The 20,944-nt window shown below is 34.2% G+C and overlaps 1 long non-coding RNA gene across 2 annotated transcripts; it reads left to right on the plus strand.

Moving 5' to 3' along the window:
• Positions 1-1,377: 1,377 nt before the first annotated feature.
• Positions 1,378-4,086, plus strand: LOC145133592 (uncharacterized). Of its 2 annotated transcripts, XR_013718636.1 has the most exons (6): positions 1,378-1,452; positions 1,530-1,705; positions 1,818-2,125; positions 2,204-2,237; positions 3,090-3,208; positions 3,644-4,086. It is a non-coding gene; the product is annotated as an uncharacterized LOC145133592 (long non-coding RNA). The 2 variants fall into 2 exon arrangements; XR_013718635.1 differs by having other exon boundaries at positions 1,386-1,705; positions 3,644-4,085.
• The last annotated feature ends 16,858 nt before the right edge of the window (positions 4,087-20,944 follow it).

Genomic DNA, 20,944 nt, shown 5'->3' on the forward strand with positions numbered 1-20,944 from the left:
TAATGGTGTTGTTATAGGATCTATGAAAACAAATAACCTAAATTATTGGGTTATTAATTGAATTAATTTTTTACTATAATTAACTATTGATAATTTACTATTACACCCTTATATATTTAATAATTTATTAAATATTGATAATTAAAATGATTGGTCCATATTCATCCTTACATCCACACAATACTTAGTTATAATATTTGAACCTGACTCTATATATATATATATATATATATATATATATATATATATATATATATATATATATATATATATATATATATATCAATGTTGCAGAAATCGGCCTTGGTGACCGATTAATCGTTTGGCGGCCTCGAACCGATTATGATTAGGGTGCTTGGTGGAAATTGGTCAAAATCGGTCAAACTCGGGCTTGACGGTCCTTGGCGGTCCTCGGCGGTCATAGGCGGGAAATATTTAATAAATTAAAAAAAAAGACTTCATATATTACACCAAAATTTTAAAATTTTAAATTTTTAAGCTTTCAAATTTTGAAATATTATACTAAAATTTTTAAAATTTCAAAGTTTTAAAATTTAAAATTTCCAAATACTTAATTTTTTAAGAGATATTAATTTTTTAAATAATTTAGGGTCCCCGATTAATCGCTGATTAAACCCCGCCGAGTTTGATTAATCGCTTATCGTCAGTCGACCGCCGAGCTACCGCCGTGCGATTTTTACAACCTTGATATATATATATATATATATATATATATATATATATATATATATATATATATATATATATATATATATATATATATATATATATATATATATATATATATATATATATATATATATTACATTTAAAATTGATATATTTAATTATTAAAAAAATTTGATTTCCTTCCGTATTCGTAATATTTCATATCATTGTATTCCTTTCGTATTCGTAGGTGGCTAATCTGTGTTTGTTGTTCCCTAATCAAAAAAGAAAAAAAAAACATGTCATCATTTTTAGATACTCGCAAGTCACGAACGGAGAACGCATCCACTTTGTATGAATGTTTTCATTTTCCAATTTTATTTGGATGGTAATGAATTTATTAATTTATGTTGAAAACCTCTTTTTTTATGTTAATTAATTTAATCACTTTATGACTTTATGTTGAAAAAATCTTAGTTTTTAAAATGTGTTGTTTATTAATTAAACAGGTTATATAGGTTGAGTTCGACCCACTAACTTGTGATCCCGTGTACCCATATACTTAAACGGGTTATATGGGTTGGGTTGGGTTGAGGTTTCCAACCCGCCAACCCGTGACCCGCCAACCCATATATTATATGGGTTGGGTTGAGTTTATATTTTCTGACCCGCCAACCCGAACCCAACCCGATTTCCAGGCCTACGTTTGAGAACACAGACGGTGAAGCAAAGCTCTTTCCCTCCCTTATCATCTCTCTATCTCTCACATGAAAAAGAAATCAGGTACCTGTATTGATGGATAAGTCTTATTAGGCGAGCCATTCTTTGTTCAATCTGACAAGTTTAGTTGAATTCTTTAGGGTTCAATCTACTCTTATGGAAATTGATTTGTAATACTTCAATAATATATCAAATTTTGCTTTGGTGACGTTGTAAGACAAGGTTCTGGTTAATCAATCTTTTTTTGGAGTCAAAGATACTGAAGGAAGCGTAGATCATAATCAGATTCCTGCATAAATCAAAATCTGGTTGCCAGGTAACTTTTATATGTTTTCGTATGAAATTGATGTTAATTTGGTGAGATATAATCTTGTTGGCTTGTAATAGTTAACATGTTGTATCCCAGTTATCTCTCAATTTGTTCGCAGGCTTATCGGAATCCCGACATTAGGAATCATGCGAGAAGGTTGGAGATCCTTTTAAAAAGTTGGAAGTAATCAACAGACAAGTGAACAACATTTTCATGAAGCATGAATTATAGAACAAGTCCATAACAGATAATATTAGCATCAACGAATCATGCAAATTCAATTTATTGAATAGAATGTTTACTATAAACTAATCCTAATCTGACCATAATTTGAGTGTTTGTATCATTTAGGTTTTGCAAATCCTACCAATCTGATAATGGATGCAACATGAATAACCCATCCACATATCTCATACATCTTTTGCGGTATGTAGTTCGCCTTCCATTCAAAATGTTTATAATGAAATTTTAATGGTGGAATGATGAATTTTTCGGGATTTATAGGTTTGTGATGTACTAGAAATCTAAGAAAAATAAGGTACTCCTTTTTTCTATCTTTTTAAGTTTGTATCTTCATTTCATTACCTTTTCATTTGATATCAATATGTTTAGGATGTGTATAGGATATGGTTTTTGGGGCTTTATATGAATTAAGTAACTATGATCCAATGAGATAGATGAGTTTCAACTTAATAAGTAATCCATATCATCATAACTTTCTTCCCTTTTTTCTCTCTATCTTAAAGAAAGAAAGAAATTACCCTGAAAATAGTCAAATACATACATATAGATGACATAAATAAAATGTGTTTGTTATTGAGATGTTTATTGGTGCATGTTACTTCCATTTATTTTTATAAAGCTTTATAGATAATAACATTCGTACTTCAAATGTTTTTTTCTTATTAATTCATTGTATTGTGTAAAAATAGATGGTTGCGATGGATTTGTGCAATACTATTATAAGTTTCAAGAACATTCTAATAGTGCCAATGTAAATACATCTTTTTTTTTCTTTTAGCTAAAACCATACATGTTTTTTTTTTCTTTTAGCTAATACCATTTATGTTTGCTTTTTTAAAGAGGGACCTGTTATGCATATTTTTTTAAAGATCTGCAACTTATTTTGAAAAAAAAAATGGATCACTAATTGCATCGTACTTTTAGAAATATTTAACATTTATGGCTCTTCAAAAACAAGTCCAAAAGAAAGTGAAGGGCATTTTGGTCCCTCCCAGCACATGTGTTTTCTTCTCTTGCTGCCACATTAAACAAATTAACACCTGGAGTCAAAGTAAAAAGACAATGCATTGATTCAAATAGTGTGTGTGCATGTAATTATGTATATATTTTTTATATCTGATTTTGGATGTTTTATAATGAATTAAAGGAGAAGTTTCCACCAACTGATTCAAGACTTAGAGCAGATAAGATCAGAGGCTTTTGGACAATGGCGAGTATGACATGCCAAATTCTGAGAAATATAGATTGGAGACACAACAAATAATGGTATTTATCTCATGATTATTCATATTAGATTGCCATTTTAAACTTTTGACTTATCATAACACAGACATAATAACATACTTGCATTTTCCTACTACTAAGGGCAACATACTTTAATTTTTTTTACGTGCCTTTACCTTTAATAGCAATGTACTATATTTTTTGCTTTTAATATCAACTGATTATGTTCGTGTATGCTGCTATTATGCCTTACATATTGATAATATTGGTTAAAAATGTTAGTACATCCTTGTTACAGGTAAAAAAACTAATTACATTGATTATATCTATAAAAAAACAAAGTAAAATTATATTTCATGAAATTTACGCTTTGGTTTATTGATGGGTATTAGCAATGTGAAAAAGGTGAAAGAAACGAAAGTAGAATGCTATAATATAATACACAAAGAAATGAAAGTAGTTTGGTATTTGTTGTAGAGTGTTGTGGACAAGGACTTGGACAACTTAAAGGAAGTTGTAATGAAGTGTGAGGATAAAGGAGAGTCAAAGGGAAAGTTTGACCGCGAAAAGCATATAGAGGCTTATTTACCTGTTAAAGTCAATGAGCAACAAGTGACAAATTTACTACAATGTACCCTTGTAGGAATTGCAGCTTTTGTTATTCCTTCTATCAGACTGATTCCCAGTACTTCAGTTCCTTGGGGTTAGTTTTCCTACATATCATTTGATAGTCTTCCTGGTAATCAATTTTTTGAAAGATTGTTGCTCTTTTTCATCCATCTTGGTCGACATTTCAAGTAAACCCCTATATATGTAATGACCAAAATAACCCTTATTTAACTCTGTAAAAAACTTCCTTCCGACGCATGCAAAGCATGGGTCTCTTTTCTAGTTTCAACTCTATTCAAATTATAATCATTTAATTTATCTTAATTTGAAAATCACTACACGCTTCTCCCTTTTCATATAATCATTTTATACCTTAAAGATTGTGGACTTGGTCACTTGGGCCTTCTAAAATTGTCAAGTAATAAATAGTTAAGGGCTAAAGATATAACTTGTATTTGTATAAATTAAATCAAAGTAATCAAGGCATATGACCTTCAATAGATTCTTTTCTTTGGTTCCAAGACACAAGCGACGACAAAAAAAGGTTTTAACTCTAATTTTTAATCCGCATCTATCAATCTGCATTAAAGTTGTAATTTTTTTTTTCAAGTTTTGTAAACAATGTAAGTTTAAGTGGATTAATTCTCAACTTCCTCTGCTCGTGTTTTTTCCAGTTTTGGGTTTTCCACGTAGATGTGTGTCTCTTTTATTTATTGTATTAATATTCTGGTTGGTGATTGTTTCTTTTGATATCTTAATTCTATTCCGCTTGAACTAATATTATTCTTAGTTATTCAGATTATTGGTGTCCATGTTTTATGCACACACGTTTACTACAATTGGTATCAGAGTGTATGTGTTTTATTATTAGTTTATTGGAATAATTTTATCAACTAGTTGATTATGTCTATGATTAAGTACGATATTCCGTTATTGGAGTGAGCACTAGGTTTCCTCTTTGTTAAGTAAAGATTAGAGATATACTCATACAAATGGATCTTCACAAGGAACTTTTGGGTTTTTAGAAAATTCTCATTCAATTGTCAGAAGAAGAAGAAGAAAAAAGAGATGAGAGATCTAAAAAGGCATTATCTCAAATTCGTTTGTACTTGTCAAATGATGTCTTGCAGGACGATCTAAAAGAAACTCCAGCAACTTCTTTATAGACAAAATTGGAGTAGTTATTGATGACTAAGAGCTTACCAAACAAGTTAAATCTTAATCAACATTTGTTCAATCTCAAGATGAGTGAAGGGAGTTCCTTAGCTAAACATTTATACACATATAAGGAGATAGCCGTTAACTTGGAGAATATGGATGTTGGATATGAAGATGAAGATTTGGCTTTATTCTTAATATCACCATTGCCTAAATCTTATAATTATTTTTTTGATATCATCATTTATTGTGGTGACACTCTCGTGTTAGATGAAGGTTTGATATTTTGGACAAAAAAGAGAACATGAAATATATTAAAGGTGATGATTTAACTGATGTAAAAGTCGAAGGTTAAAATGCTAGAGGAAGAACGATATAGAGAGGTAAAAACCCCCAATCTTCTAGCATGGTGAGATCCAAGTCTAAAGGAAAACGAATGTTTGGCAATTACTATCACAAGAAGGGACATATGATTGATGAATGCTTCAAATTGAAGAATAAAGAAAAAGAGAAAGCAACAACAAATGGTAAATAAGGTATTACTTCAGGTGAAGCTGATGTAGGATATCTTGGTTGTATTGGGGAACTTCTAACAATTTACTCAGATAAACTAGATTCTAATGGTGAATGGATACTTGATTTTGGTAGTACTTTTCTTATGCATCACAACAAAATTTAGTTTTATAAGTTTGAAGTGGTTAACCATAGATATTTTTTGATGGGAAATAATTATACATGTCAAGTTTTTGCTGATGGGTTTTCAGCATTCTAACACTCCTATGGTGTACATGCAACCCTAGAAACCTTGGATCTATGTTTGACTAAGATACATGCAAATAATTATTTTTCCAAGGTTCTTATCCTAACTAGCATGGCATGGGGTACTTGAATCAAATAAAACTAGTAGAATTACTTACCTTGTAGTAGTAGTTGATTTCTTGGAGTTTGAGAGCCTAGCACCAATAATGTGGATGCCTCAAATGGAAGTCACAAATCACCACAAACTTGGAAACTTGAGAGAATAGTCACAAACTTCTTGAAATCGGCCCTCTTAGTTTACACACCACAACTAGTGTGATTTCAAGAACCAAAGCCTCCTTTATATAGTGTGGTGGATTAGGGTTACATCCATGTAAACCCTAATACCCATGTCTTTTCATTTCCATGAGATCCAGGGGTTAAAGCTCCATGGAGTATCCATGGACTTTCCATGCAAGCCTAGCCCATTCCAAATAAGCATTAGCCCACACTATATAAATACAAGAGCCCATATTTAATTAGTAATACTTTTGATCTCTAAATTAATTCTAGATTAATTATAGATCAATACTAATTAAATAATATGATTTTATATTAATATATTAGAACTTATAATATATTAATAAATCATAACTTATACTATTCTCAAAAGATTATCCATAAATTGTTCGGGTGAAGTGCAACCCAAATGGACCATGCCGGGTCGGGTCAAGTACATACCAAATATAGTTATGGACTTAGACACTATATCCAACAGTCTCCCACTTGGATAAGTCTAATAACTATAGTTGCAAGTATGACTTCAGGAACCGATCAGCAATCGTAGCTCTTTAAACTCTGTTGAACTATGAAGCGCCATTTTAGATAAGTGATCATATAATCCTCTGTTCTAGATATCAGCCGGACAAATACATGGAACATGGTCTTGCTTATTGTCCAACATTTGTTTCCCGATTTCCGATTTGTTTGACATAGAACTTAACTGAACACATCCATTTAGTTCTGACCGGGCCCGGTACATAGGTCAAAACAAAATCATCGAGGGGCCCAGATATCGCTTCTAATTCTAGAAGGAACGGATAAACTTCGACTCATATGTTTTCTCTACTACTTGTTGAATTACACACAAAAGCACGGTTTATAACATCGAGTTACCAATGCGTTTTCGTGCAATCAATGCATAACCAACTCATAGGCAACCAATCATATCTCTAGGTTTGAAGACTTATATGATATTACCGTCTCACGATCACTCGAGATAAATTCCATGAAGTGATACAAGTGAGCGTGGGTTGAATCCAATACTCAGAACTTATGAGTACTCATGAGTATTGTAGCCCCACTTTGTCTAACATCTTAGACCTCTACAAGCCAACCCATGACAGTCTTGATTCATATCTACTTCCAACATATGACCGACTGTGGAGAGTTTGAATAATATGATATAAACCATAACATAATTATTCTGGAAGTCAAAACATGCTAAAAGAAATAATAGTAAACGATTGACAAGAGATAGCAACACTTTACTCATAAATAACAACTTTTATTTATCATCAAATGTCAATTACATTTTACAAATTTCAAGATTATCTAACTACTAAAACTAATATCATCCTTCAGCCCTATGCTCCGAGCATGCTGGAGATGCTTAGCCCGAGTCAGTCCCTTCGTGAGGGGATCTGTTGGGTTCTCATCCGATGATACCCTCTTTGCCACGAGGATTCCTTCTTCTATTCGATGTCTGATGAAGTGATATTTTCTGTCAATGTGTCTGGATCTCCCATGATCTCTTGGTTCCTTGGCTAAGGCAACCGCACTATTGCTGTCACAGAAAATCTCCATTGGCTCCTTTATAGCTGGTACAACTCCAAGGTCTCCGATGAAGTTCTTTAGCCATATAGCCTCCTTTGCTGCCTCGCTTGCTGCTATATACTCTGATTCACAAGTGGAATCAGCCACTGTCTCCTGCTTGGAACTTTTCCAAGTAATTTCCCCTCCGTTTAGGGTAAAGACCCAGCCCGACTGAGAGCGGAAATTATCCCTGTCAGTCTGAAAGCTAGCATCACTGTACCCTACAACTCTCAAGTCTTCACTGCCACCGAGGGTAAGGACCCAGTCCTTAGTCCTCCGTAGGTACTTGAGGATATTCTTTACCGCAGTCCAGTGTGCCTTGCCAGGGTTCCCCTGATACCTGCTAACCATGCTCAAAGCAAATGCTACATCAGGTCGAGTACACGTCATAGCATACATGATCGATCCTACAACTGAAGCATAAGGTATTCGACTCATTTCTGCTATCTCAGCCTCAGTACTAGGGCTTTGTGTCTTACTCAATCTGGCTTTACTCTAGATGGGTAACTCTCCTTTCTTGGAGTTATGCATGTTGAACCTTTTCAACACTTTGTCCACATATGTGCTTTGACTAAGTCCAATTAGTCTTTTACTCCTGTTTCTCAAAATCCTTATCCCTAGGATATAGGCAGCTTCTCCAAGGTCCTTCATAGCGAAACACTTCCCAAGCCAGGACTTTACTTCCTGCAGGGTTGGGATGTCATTTCCTATGAGTAGTATGTCATCCACATACAGTACCAAAAAGCTGACTATACTCCCACTAGCCTTGATATAGACACAAGATTCATCTTCACTCCTTGAAAAGCCAAATTCTTTGACTTTCTCATCAAAGCAAAGATTCCATCTGCGAGGTGCCTGTTTCAATCCATAAATGGATTTCTCGAGCTTACACACTCTATTGGGGTACTCTGTACTGACAAAACCCTCTGGCTGAACCATGTAAACATCTTCAGCCAACTTTCCATTAAGGAAAGCGGTTTTGACATCCATCTGCCATATTTCATAATCATGAAATGCAGTAATGGCTAACAGAACCCTAATAGACTTAATCTTGGCCACTAGTGAAAAGGTCTCATCATAATCAACTCCCGGAGTTTGAGAATAACCCTTTGCAACCAGTCGTGCTTATAAGTGTGTACATTACCATCCATGTCGGTCTTCTTCTTGAATATCCATTTGCACCCAACTATCTTACGATCAGGTACATTGTCAACCAATTTCCAAACTTGATTGTCATACATGGACTGTATCTCGCTATCCATAGCCTCTTTCCATTTAGCAGCCTCAGGGCCTGCCATGGCTTCCATGTAGCTGTTAGGCTCATCCAGATTTACCAGTGTGTTATCACTGATAAGTGTCTCACCTTCTGTAGTAATATGAAAACCATAATAATGCTCAGGTACATTCCTAACTCCGGTGGAACGCCTCAGAGGTATAGATTCTTCAGTCGGCTCAACAGGAGTTTCCTCCTCAGGTTGAAGGCTAGGGTTTGAGGATCCTTCACCACTTGACTCTTGAATTTCCTCAAGGTCAATTTGCCTCCCACTGTCTCCTTGGCTCATAAATTCTCTCTCTCTCGAAAGAATCCTCTTCTTGCTACAAAGACCACATTATCACTGGGTCTGTAGAAGATGTATCCAAAGGATTTCTGTAGGCAGCCGATGAAAATACACCTTTCGCTTCGGGGTTCGAGCTTATCGTGAGTCTCGCGTCTCACGAAAGCCTCGCAACCCCAAATCTTGATGTGGTCTAGATTAGGAACTTTTCCATTCCACAACTCGTGAGGTGTTTTGGCAACCTTCTTTGTAGGGACTAGATTAAGGATATGGGCGGCAGTCTCTAAGGCATACCCCCAAAATGAGATTGGTAGCGAAGCTCGACTCATCATGGAACGAACCATGTCCAACAAGGTCCGATTGCGCCTCTCTGCTACACCATTCAACTGTGGTGTCCTAGGAGGTGTCAATTATGAGACAATCCCACATTCCTTAAGATAGTCAAGGAACTCAGTACTAAGATACTCACCACCACAATCGGATCGAAGCATCTTAATGTTCCTGCCCAACTGATTCTCCACTTCTTGCTTAAACTCTTTGAATTTCTCAAAGGTTTCTGACTTATGCTTGATTAGGTAGACATATCCATATCTACTAAAATCATCAGTAAAAGTCACATAGAACCGATTAGCATCTCTTGTGGCGGTTCTGAAGGGTCCACACACATCCGTGTGTATGAGGTCCAACAAACCTTCACCCCTAGCACAAGTGCCAGTAAAAGGTGACTTTGTCATTTTACCAAGCAAACAAGATTCACAATTATCATCTGACTTTAGGTCAAATGACTCCAAGACTCCATCCTTTTGGAGTTGGCCTATGCGTTTCTTGCTTACATGTCCAAGACAAAAATGCCATAAGGATGCTTTATCTAAGCTAGTGGAAGAGTTAATACACAATACATTATTTCCTAGATTATCTACAACAGATACAGTTTCATACGTCATCACAAGGTAATGCTTTAAAATAAAGAACATTATTAAAGAAAGCATCAATACTACCATTATTATTATCAAAAAAAGGTAAAATCTTGTTTATACAATGCATGAAAGGAAATAACATTTCTTGCCATTTCTGGCAAATAATAACATTTATTCAAATCTAATGTAAACCCACTATTTAGCACTAAGGAATAAACTCCTATCTTATCTTGGTGACAGGTGAAGCTTTCCTGTTTCCCATGATCAAGTTTATCTTTCCCTGCTCCACATTCTCACTTCTTTTTAGTCCCTGCAAATCACAACATATGTGAATACCACAACCAATATCAAGGACCCAAGACTTAGAATGAGGTGGGTTATTAGACAATATAGTGTATATACCTGCATGGTTGGGTTTTACTTTCCCATCCTTCAAATCTTGCTGGTACTTTGGGCAGTTTCGCTTCCAGTGCGACTTTTCATGGCAATAGAAGCATTCAGCCTCATTAGAGTTAGCAGAAGGAGTGACAAAACCTTTCTTGGTTTTTCTTGAAGAGGAGCCTTCAAGGGTCTTACCCTTGGTACCCTTAGAAGGGTTCTTCTCTTCTTCCCTTTGCCATGCCCGATTGCCAAGACATTGGCCGTAGTTGGAGTAGGAGTAGGAGTAGTAACAACCGACTTACCCTTTAGACCACTTTCGGCGGTCTTCAAGAGTCCTTGAAGTTTGCTGAGGGTGACTTCTTCCTTGTTCATGTGATATGTCATGCGGAATTGATCATAACACGATGGCAAGGAGTGCAAAATGATTTCTATTGCTAACTCCTCAGGGAAGTTCACATTCAGCTTTAGTAAACGGTCCGCATACCTTTGCATTTTCTACATGTGGCCTGTGATGGGTTCACCATCCTTCATTCGAGTTGTTATCATGGAGGAGATTATTTCATATCGCTCTTGACGAGCACTTTGATGGTAGCGGTCCATCAAGTCCTGGTGCATCTCAAAAGGATAATAGTCCTCATAGGACTTTTGGAGCTCGGCTGTCATGGTGGCCATCATGATGCATGCCACTTTTGTAGCATCTCTTTCATGTACCTCATATTCAGCAAGCTATTCAGGAGTAGCAGTTGGCTCGGGTACCTTCAGCTCCTTGTCGAGAACATATTCTTTGTTCTCATACCGAGTGACCATCCTGATGTTTCTGATCCAATCTGTAAAGTTGGACCCATCAAAGATGACTCTTCCACAAAGATTCATGAGAGAGAAGGAGCTAGTAGGGTTTGAGCCAGAAGCATTGTTATTGGAAGACATCTGAAAAGAAGAGGGAATAGATTAGATTAGATATAGAGATAGTCCTTAACAAAACACCCAAATGTAATATTAAGGCTAGGACCCAACACAATATTTTATAACTTAGAATAGGGATGCCGTAATCTAAGCTATAAGCTATTTGAAGGTAGGTGAATGACGATTCACCAATTTTCACCATGAAAAACGAAATATTTAATTAGGTTTTAATTGGTTTAGAAACTCCTAAATTCTTTGAGATTCATTGAACTTTCTTCAATGGCATGTTTCAATCTCGAGTGTGCCCTTCAAGTTTTGTGACTGGGATGCCGAGGATCACAAAACAAGGTGTGAAGTAACCATGCAAATTACTTGGTACCCTTAATGTATTACCCCTCAATCAATGTGCTGGTTAACCACACACGCTCCATCGATACTATGATAAACATTAAGTCACCCTTTACCTACCTTGTTAAGTTCAAGTTAGTGTGCCGGTTAACCACACACGCTCCACTAACGACTTAAACAAAGTGTAAAGTGTAATTTCATGGATTAGCACCTTATTCACATTTTCCTAAAATAACTAAGATTGGGAATTCAATAAAGTTTAGTTACTTTAGTATTATCATTATACTTTTAATGAGAATTTATAAGTCCTTGTCCTACCCGTTCGGCTAACGACCCTCCACCGATCAAGGAAGCGGTGGGTGAGAGTGGACACCCATTAAGTTGCCATTTTATAGGCAACAACCTTATACCCCCTTATAGACCGGCTTCGTGAATGAGGCGTACTAGCGGTAAGACGACTTGATCTTATACATATATAAATATTATTAAACTTATAATATTATAAAGTATAAGGGTTGAATTTTAACTTTTAAAATTCTAGGGGTTGGAACTAAAGTTTTTAATATGACTTTACATGTTCCAAAACTTGAGGGCATGTTTTGTAAACTTTCAAAACTTTTCATTTCTCATAACTTATGAGTTAATGGTTATTAAAAATGAAGACACTTCATTTTTTGTAACCTATGTGTTCTTTTAATGGTTATTTATAAATGTGACTTTTGGTTATCCATAACTTAAGAACTAGTTATGGACTCCATTAAAACACATAAAGATCAAAAATTAGTCTAATCAATTATTAGCACATAATTTCTATGATCTTCTAAACTCATATGTTTATGAATGTTCATATCAAAAAAATTTCAAGAATCGTAAGTACATATACAAAACTTGAAATTTTGATACGAGCTTTTGAACAAAACTTCGATTTTCAAGTTTTTTTTTTGCATCAAGTATCAAATAAACAAACCAGACTCTGATACCACTGATGGGTTTTCAGCATTCTAACACTCCTATGGTGTACATGCAACCCTAGAAACCTTGGATCTATGTTTGACTAAGATACATGCAAATAATTATTTTTCCAAGGTTCTTATCCTAACTAGCATGGCATGGGGTACTTGAATCAAATAAAACTAGTAGAATTACTTACCTTGTAGTAGTAGTTGATTTCTTGGAGTTTGAGAGCCTAGCACCAATAATGTGGATGCCTCAAATGGAAGTCACAAATCACCACAAACTTGGAAACTTGAGAGAATAGTCACAAACTTCTTGAAATCGGCCCTCTTAGTTTACACACCACAACTAGTGTGATTTTAAGAACCAAAGCCTCCTTTATATAGTGTGGTGGATTAGGGTTACATCCATGTAAACCCTAATACCCATGTCTTTTCATTTCCATGAGATCCATGGGTTAAAGCTCCATGGAGTATCCATGGACTTTCCATGCAAGCCTAGCCCATTCCAAATAAGCATTAGCCCACACTATATAAATACAAGAGCTCATATTTAATTAGTAATAATTTTATCTCTAAATTAATTCTAGATTAATTATAGATCAATACTAATTAAATAACATGATTTTATATTAATATATTAGAACTTATAATATATTAATAAATCATAACTTATACTATTCTCAAAAGATTATCCATAAATTGTTCGGGTGAAGTGCAACCCAAATGGACCATGCCGGGTCGGGTCAAGTACATACCAAATATAGTTATGGACTTAGACACTATATCCAACAGTTGCATATGGATTAGTGAGGGTCCATATGATTGATGGAGTTGACCGAACTGTAGGGGATGTTAGATTTGTTCCTAACCTTAGACAAAACTTGATATCTCTAAGCTCTTTTGCTGAAAAATGGTACAAGTTTGCTAGTAAAAGTGCAGTTATCAGTGTATTTAAAGATGGTTCTGGAACTTTAAGGGCCAGACAATCAAACCTATGCTTTCTTGATGGACAAACAATTTCGAGTGATGCAATTATTGTTTCAAAGTTATTATATGTTCCAAATTAGTCCCCTATTTGGCACCTTCGATTCTATTATATAAGTTTTCAACATATGTATAGAGTTTTGTGAAGACTATGTATATGGAAATGAAAAATAAGTAAGGTTTATGAGTGGTATTCATACAACGAAAGGAACACTCTTGACTATGTCTAATCAGATTTAAGGGGTCCAACTTGTGTTGCTTCAAAAGTTGGAGCTTTCTACATGCTTACTATCATTGATAATTTATATGAAGAAAGTTTATTTTGAAACTGATCAATGAGAGGAACCCAAGTGGAAACTAGACGTCTTTACACCAACCGATAATCTTATATACATAAATGGAAGGATACCTATAATGAAATTCATCTAATGATCCATATAAGATATCTCAAGGCTTGGAACTCCAATCACATGACCTAACTCTTGTCAAGGTAGCTTGATACTTGAAGAAAGATGGAAGTAAGTAAGCATCTCCATGAAATTTCTAACATTAACCATTGATGATTTTGTCAATGAAAATAACATCATAACCTTATTGAAAAAGGAATATATTAGGCCCAAAATTAGGCATATTAATCCTATAAAAGTTCCCCTTTTGCATAGCTTTGTCCAATGCAATAATCTAAAGAAAAGGGATATGATTGCCTTGTCTGAACCCTTTTCCTTAAATAAATCCTTGTTAGGGGTCCATTGACAAGAACCTAAACCTTGGATGAGGCAAGAATAACCCGAATTAATTGTCTCAAAGTGACTTAGAAACAAATTTGGCCAATAACGTCCTCCAGAAAACTCCAAATAATTGCAAGGTTGGTATGCATGTCTTATTCTAACACCCATTTACACTTTCCCTTTTGCCTTAAATCAAGTATCTTCAAAGTTTTGAAGTTCTTGAATATTTAAGATGGCGTTACATTTATCCTTAGTGAGGAATCATCAATACTAGGAGTTTCACCTAACACATCTAAAGAGACAACTTTAGTTTTTTGGGTTTGAAGTTGTTCATGTTTCTTTTTGTTAACCAGTAATGGCTATGTTTTGATATCAACTTTTTATATGTCTCATCATATATGAAAACCTTTCAATTTTAAAGACAATTGACAATCTGATAGAAAGTTTGAACCATGAATATTTAGCCGTATCTTTGAATCGTAAAGTAGACAAGAAGGAAAAAAAGATATAGAGAATTGGTGAAAGATCTAGTATGATCAAGAATCATATTAAAGTGATATTGTTAATTAACATATGATACTAATGGTCACACTAACAAAAACTTGATACAATTGATTATTTTTTGGAAATTGGTTTTAATAAATATTCAATAAACTCTTATAATTAAATAGGAAATTATTTATTTCTAGGAAATATTATTTTTCATTAGAAAGTAACATTACATAATTCATATGGTATGAATTAATAAGTCATGCACAACATTTTAAACCAGATAAATTCTTTTATCTTTTACGAAAAAGTTGAAGTTTATATTTTATAAACTTGGTTTATAAAATATTAAAGTTTTATCTTCTTTTTTAGCCTTATGGTTGGAAATGCTATAGAGGATGAGAGACATGGTGCTTTCAATTGTTTAATCAAAAGTATGGAAAGACTTGCAAGCATGGGGAACACTATGTCCTAGTGATATGGTTTGTCTTAAAGTAATAAGTCCTTTAGGTAAAGGTTTAACTTTAAGAGAAAGGATTTCACTTTTCCTCCCACTTACCCTTGCCAAAACCGTAACATGCACAAGGGTGCATGCTCTCTCTAGTTTTGATTCATCTCTTGAAGATATTACTTGCTTTTATACACTCTTGAAGTTCATACTTTGATTATGAACTTCAAGATTAAAAGTTAAGAGTTTTGGACTAGCATCTACATCAAGTTGACACATTGTTGGTGTCTCTAAAGTTCATCATTCTTCATCAACTTCCAAGCCTCCTAAGAGGATCTAAAGAATTACAAAGGTTGTAATTTCCCCATCTTCTTCTTTGGTTGGTGTTTATTTTCTTTCCAAACTTTACAAGATGATCCTTGGTGGGTTTAACTTGTTTATGTTATTAAAAAATGATCAAGTCTTCTGCTGCTAAATATTTTGTTTTTGAATAAAAAACCAACAATTGGAGTAAAATCTAGACTATTTGTGTCTAGTTGATGAGGTCGGCGACCCGAATGCGATCTAGCGGCCAAGGTACTATAGTTACGCATAAGTGAAAAAACTAATTGGATGCTAAGTACCAATCAAATTTGTTAAATTTTGAGCAATCCCATCTCATCAAGGTGTATTTCCTCCCTCTTAAATGTAACACCCAACCATTTCTGAACATTTTTATACTATGGTTTGAAAACATTTTCTAGTATGAAGCCACATTTAGAAAAAAATGTGGTCCCAAAATTTTCCATAGGAAAATGATTTAATTTGTTTGCAAAATGAAAAATAAATGGGGCATTACAAAACTAAATAGAAAAAAAACCAAAGTAATACAATGAAGGTATAAATATTATGTAGGAATAATATCTCGGTAATGTACAAAAACAAAAAAGAAAATAGAAAAACTGAGGCATGTGTTTAACACATTGTCCTTAAAACAAATTCGCCCGCTACCGTGTGTTTGTTTCCCAGGATACAACAGTTTGAAGTGGTTCTTCTAGACCACCCGAACCCTCAATCGGCCTGGATTATTGTTGGGTTATGAGCATTACAACATTCCTATGGTGTACATGCAACCCTAATTGCTTTGATCTAGGTTTTCTACTATGAACACAACAACATTGAATACCAAATCTTAAACCCTAGATCTAACATGCTATTATCGAAATTGACATAAGATTAGGGTTAGAAACATTACCTTGATTGTTGTGTAGCAATAACAATCACAATCCTTCTTGATCTTGACTTCTGAAAGCTTAGTGCCTCAAATGTTGCACCTCTAATGGAGTCACAAACACCACAAGCAACAAGATGACTTAGGAGAGGGAGGAGGAGGCACCAAAAACGTCTAGGGTTTCTCTTAGAAGGTTAGCCACGTTTTTGGGAGCCCTAGGGGTCTTTATATACTTGTGAGGGTTGCTAGGGTTTCAGGTGAAACCCTAATTCCCTGCTTAGGCCTTAAGCAACCCATGGAGTCCCTCTAGAAAGCCCTTGGACGAAAATCATATGGGCTTCCCATAGATTTCGTCCAATGCCCTTTCCATTAGGAATACATACCCCAATTTGCAACTATCATATAATTGCAATATCAATCCCTTTTATTTAATTAATCTCTTTTAGCCACAAAATTAATTCTTGACTAATATTAATTAAACAATATGATTTCTCTTTTAATATATTATTCACATAATATCTTAATAAATCATAATTAATCCTCTTTCTCCTTAATTCATCCTATCAGTTGCTATGGTGAAGGCAACCCAAAAGGACCATGCTCATAATCGGGTCAAGTCCATACCAAAATAATTATGGGCTTAGACACCTAATCCAACAATTATATCCTCAATATAGTGAGAAAAAGAAGAAGATGAAGTGGGGAAGAAGAGAGTTTTCTTGCATTCTTTTGGTGTCTTCAAATGGTTGTAGAGTAGTGGTATTTATTCTACACATTCTATAACCTCCCATTTAAACACCTCTATTAATCACAAAGATTAATGTGTGTTAATATGTAATTAAATTGTAATATTAATTACAATTTCAGTTACGAAAGAAAGAAATATTTGCAAGAAAGGTCCTGAACTTTTCTTTTCTTTCTCCCACCCATTAAAATCTTTTATATACTTCTTCCAAAACCCTTAATTTAAGGATTAATTTCTCATTCATATTAAATCCATTTTGGACGTGTTAAAAAAAATGGGGAAACCCCATTTTTATAAACTGGTTAACACCAATTTTCCAACAATCCCCAACATGAATGAAAATTGATCAAACATTTTCAAGCTACCTAGATAAAATCCAATAGTTGAATCATGCATAGGATAGGTAGGTGTTACCCTTTGAACCTTCCCTTAAGATACATATTTATTTTACTAGCGGACCAGTAGACTCGATGTCCTTGAACTATTGTTGTTTGTGTAAATAATCAATATGTGTCTCACATGATTCTCCCTGGCCTAGTTAGGTTCTCATTGATGTGTCCGTTATGGTCATGGAAACTTGCCTGGTTCTGTAAGAGCTCTTAGGAATGTGCCCATACAATTCCTTTTGAAGCGACCCTACTTCTCTCTCACATAGGTGATTCTATAATAATCATTAAAAGCTAATTCGTAATGATTTCCAATTTATCATCCACGATTATAAGCTTAACCTGCATCACTGTTTGTTTTAGGAATGGGTTGGGGTTAACCCCCACAGTGATTCACAAATGTTATATGCAAGTAGGTTGTCCCATTGAACCTAGATCTTGGGATCTCCAGTCAACTAGGTTGGCTTTTCCTTCGCAATAACTTATTAATCTATGGGTTTTTGTGTCATTCCTCATAACGACCTCTCATTCCAAGCATTTCGTAGCGGATCCGCAATCTGATTTTGACTTTATGTAGTCATTCATCTTGAGATTCATTGTTGAATGGTGTTATGTCTTTGACAAATATGTCTAGACTCACCATTATTTACATTATCATGTACATATATAGGAGTTATTGGCTCGCCATGGGACATCTCCCAAGAACTTACAAAGCCCTTTAGTTCATTTTCCAACCTTGGATAAACTTGCAAATTTGTTCTCCTATATTTTCCAACAAATGTTGACCATTATCAATATGGTTATTACTACACAATAGTTACCAACTATTGAATATGCATAATTGTGTCAACATAATACGATAAGCATATGCACTACATGTATTTGTGAATTCACAATAACATTGGCCAGATGTAATTATAAATATACCATACATGAGTCTCCTTGCAGATATCAAAATTTTCAATTCAATTTCTTGCTTTAACCATCTACATGTAAAATTCTTAAGGCATCCTATCTCAAGGATCCTAAATATGTCACAAAATGGAACAACATTTTGAAGTGTCACTTAAATGGATCGATTTCAACACATTCATTCATCTTGAAGTGACATAGTCGAAATTTTGATACTATTGTTCCAAAACTTGCTTTAAGTCATATAATGACTTTACTACTCACACATTTTGTTGCTTTCCCTCGGGTAAGATAACTGCTTGGAAGTTCCATGTAGATTTATACTTCTAAAACTATGTTTAGAAGTTTTAGTTTCATATCAGAATGATATACTTCCAAATTTCGAGAAGTTACAACCACATATAATTATAAGAGCATACAAATGAAATTAATCAAGACATTCTTATGTTTTTAATCCAAACATATATGTCATGAGCTCTTATTTCCCATTTGGAAACCCACTAAACCACAATGATTTCTCAAACTCAATAGTTCAAACGGTAGAACCATTATTAGTTTTTACAAGTTAATCCAATATGATCTTCTAAGAAACGATCATATGATTCCAAATTTAGAATATTCATATTTCCATTCATAGTTCTTTCAACTTCATGTTGAATATCTTAATATCCATCAAAACCTTTATCTTGTTTTGATGAATTCCAACCAATATTAGTCGATTTAATGGAAATATCTTCTTGGAGTATAGAAGTAACATTTGATTCTAAATTTCCAAACAAGATATCGGTACATATTTCTATTGAAATCATAGACCATTATGTTCTAACCGATTCTCATATTCTTTGAATCTATCTGCTTTCATTTTTCTCTCGAAAATACATATATAACCTAGTGGCTTACATCCTAGAGGTATATCCACTAGATTTCATGTGTGATTTTGCAAGATAGAATCTATTTCACTTTTAATTGCCTCTCTCCATTGAGGTATTTGATAGGAATCTTTTTCACTATTAATTCCTTTTTGAAAGTTTGAGGCTCTATAACCATATAATTGTAAGAATCATCTCCAAATGATTTCTCAAATCATGCCCTTTTACTCCATTGAGGCTAAATTTCTTCCTCCAATTCTTCTTCATGAGAAAATTTGTTATGCCCAATTATTTTAGAGCACTTATCAAAACATAAAAAGCACATTTGCATTTGTCGATTCTATTAGCATGCCTTTATAAATCTCCAACACTTTAGAGTCATATAGAGGAATACAATAAGAACTACTATTGTTTTGTGCATAACCAATTAAGATGCAACCAACAGTCTAGTGTCCAATCCTTACAACCTTGGGGTTAGGTATAAGACCTTTTGCGAGACACCCTCGCATTCGAATGTATTTGTAAGATGATTTATACCCGACCATAACTTAGATGGGTTTTTTTTCGTTTTTTTTTGGTTACCTTATTTAAAAGGTAACTAGTTGACAACACAACTTCCCCCCACATTGAGTGTGGCAACCCAAAATATAAACAACAACATGGCATTCATCATTTAATTTAAGATATGATGTTTCCTTTCGGTGATGTCATTTGTTATGGTGAATAAGGTGCCTTAAGCTCATGTTTAATACCATGACTTGCAAAAAATTCCTCAAATGGTAATGCATATTCACTTCCACATTCACACTTTTTTTAGATGATTCTCAACCTCACTTTTGTACAATTTAAACTTGTACATCTTTACTTTTAAGTAAATTAACATAACAAAGTTTAATGCAATCGTCAATAAAAGTGATAAAGTACTTATATCACCATTATATGGATTCGACTTCATATCACACACATTTGTGTGAATTAATCCAAGGGGTTTAGTTGTCCTTTCAACGAACTTGAATGATTGGTGTGTTAACTTTGACTCAACACAAGTGTCGCATCCATATTTTTGACTTATATGAAAGTGAGGTATGTGTTCAAGTTTGATTAACCTTCTTAACGTGTCAATATTAACATGTCAAAATCTAGCATGTCACACATTAGAAATTTAAGCAAGTAAGCGGAAGAGTTATCCAACTCATTGATATTAGGCTCATTAGCCAATATATGGAATTTAAACAGTCCACCATCCTCATAGACCTTGCCTACAAACATACTTTTTAGGTTAGTACAAACTTATTAGACTCAAACACAAAAAAAATCCATGTTTGTTCAAAAACGATCCAAACACTAAGTTCTTCTATGGAACATACAACACATCATTAAGTGTTAGCTCTTTTCTATGTTATACCATTTCTGGAATGTTTTAAACACCAAATTTAAGTGTTTAGAATCACAATTTCAAGAATAAATTTTTGCCTCAACTTGGACAACCTTATAATTCTTGAGTCACTCCCTCTTTGAGCACACATGGCGTGTAACACCCATATCAATCCATTACTCAATGGAGTT

Source organism: Lactuca virosa, chromosome 8 (genome assembly GCF_052849685.1).
Source record: "Lactuca virosa cultivar CGN04683 chromosome 8, Lactuca_virosa_CGN04683_v6, whole genome shotgun sequence".
Classification (NCBI taxonomy): domain Eukaryota; kingdom Viridiplantae; phylum Streptophyta; class Magnoliopsida; order Asterales; family Asteraceae; genus Lactuca; species Lactuca virosa.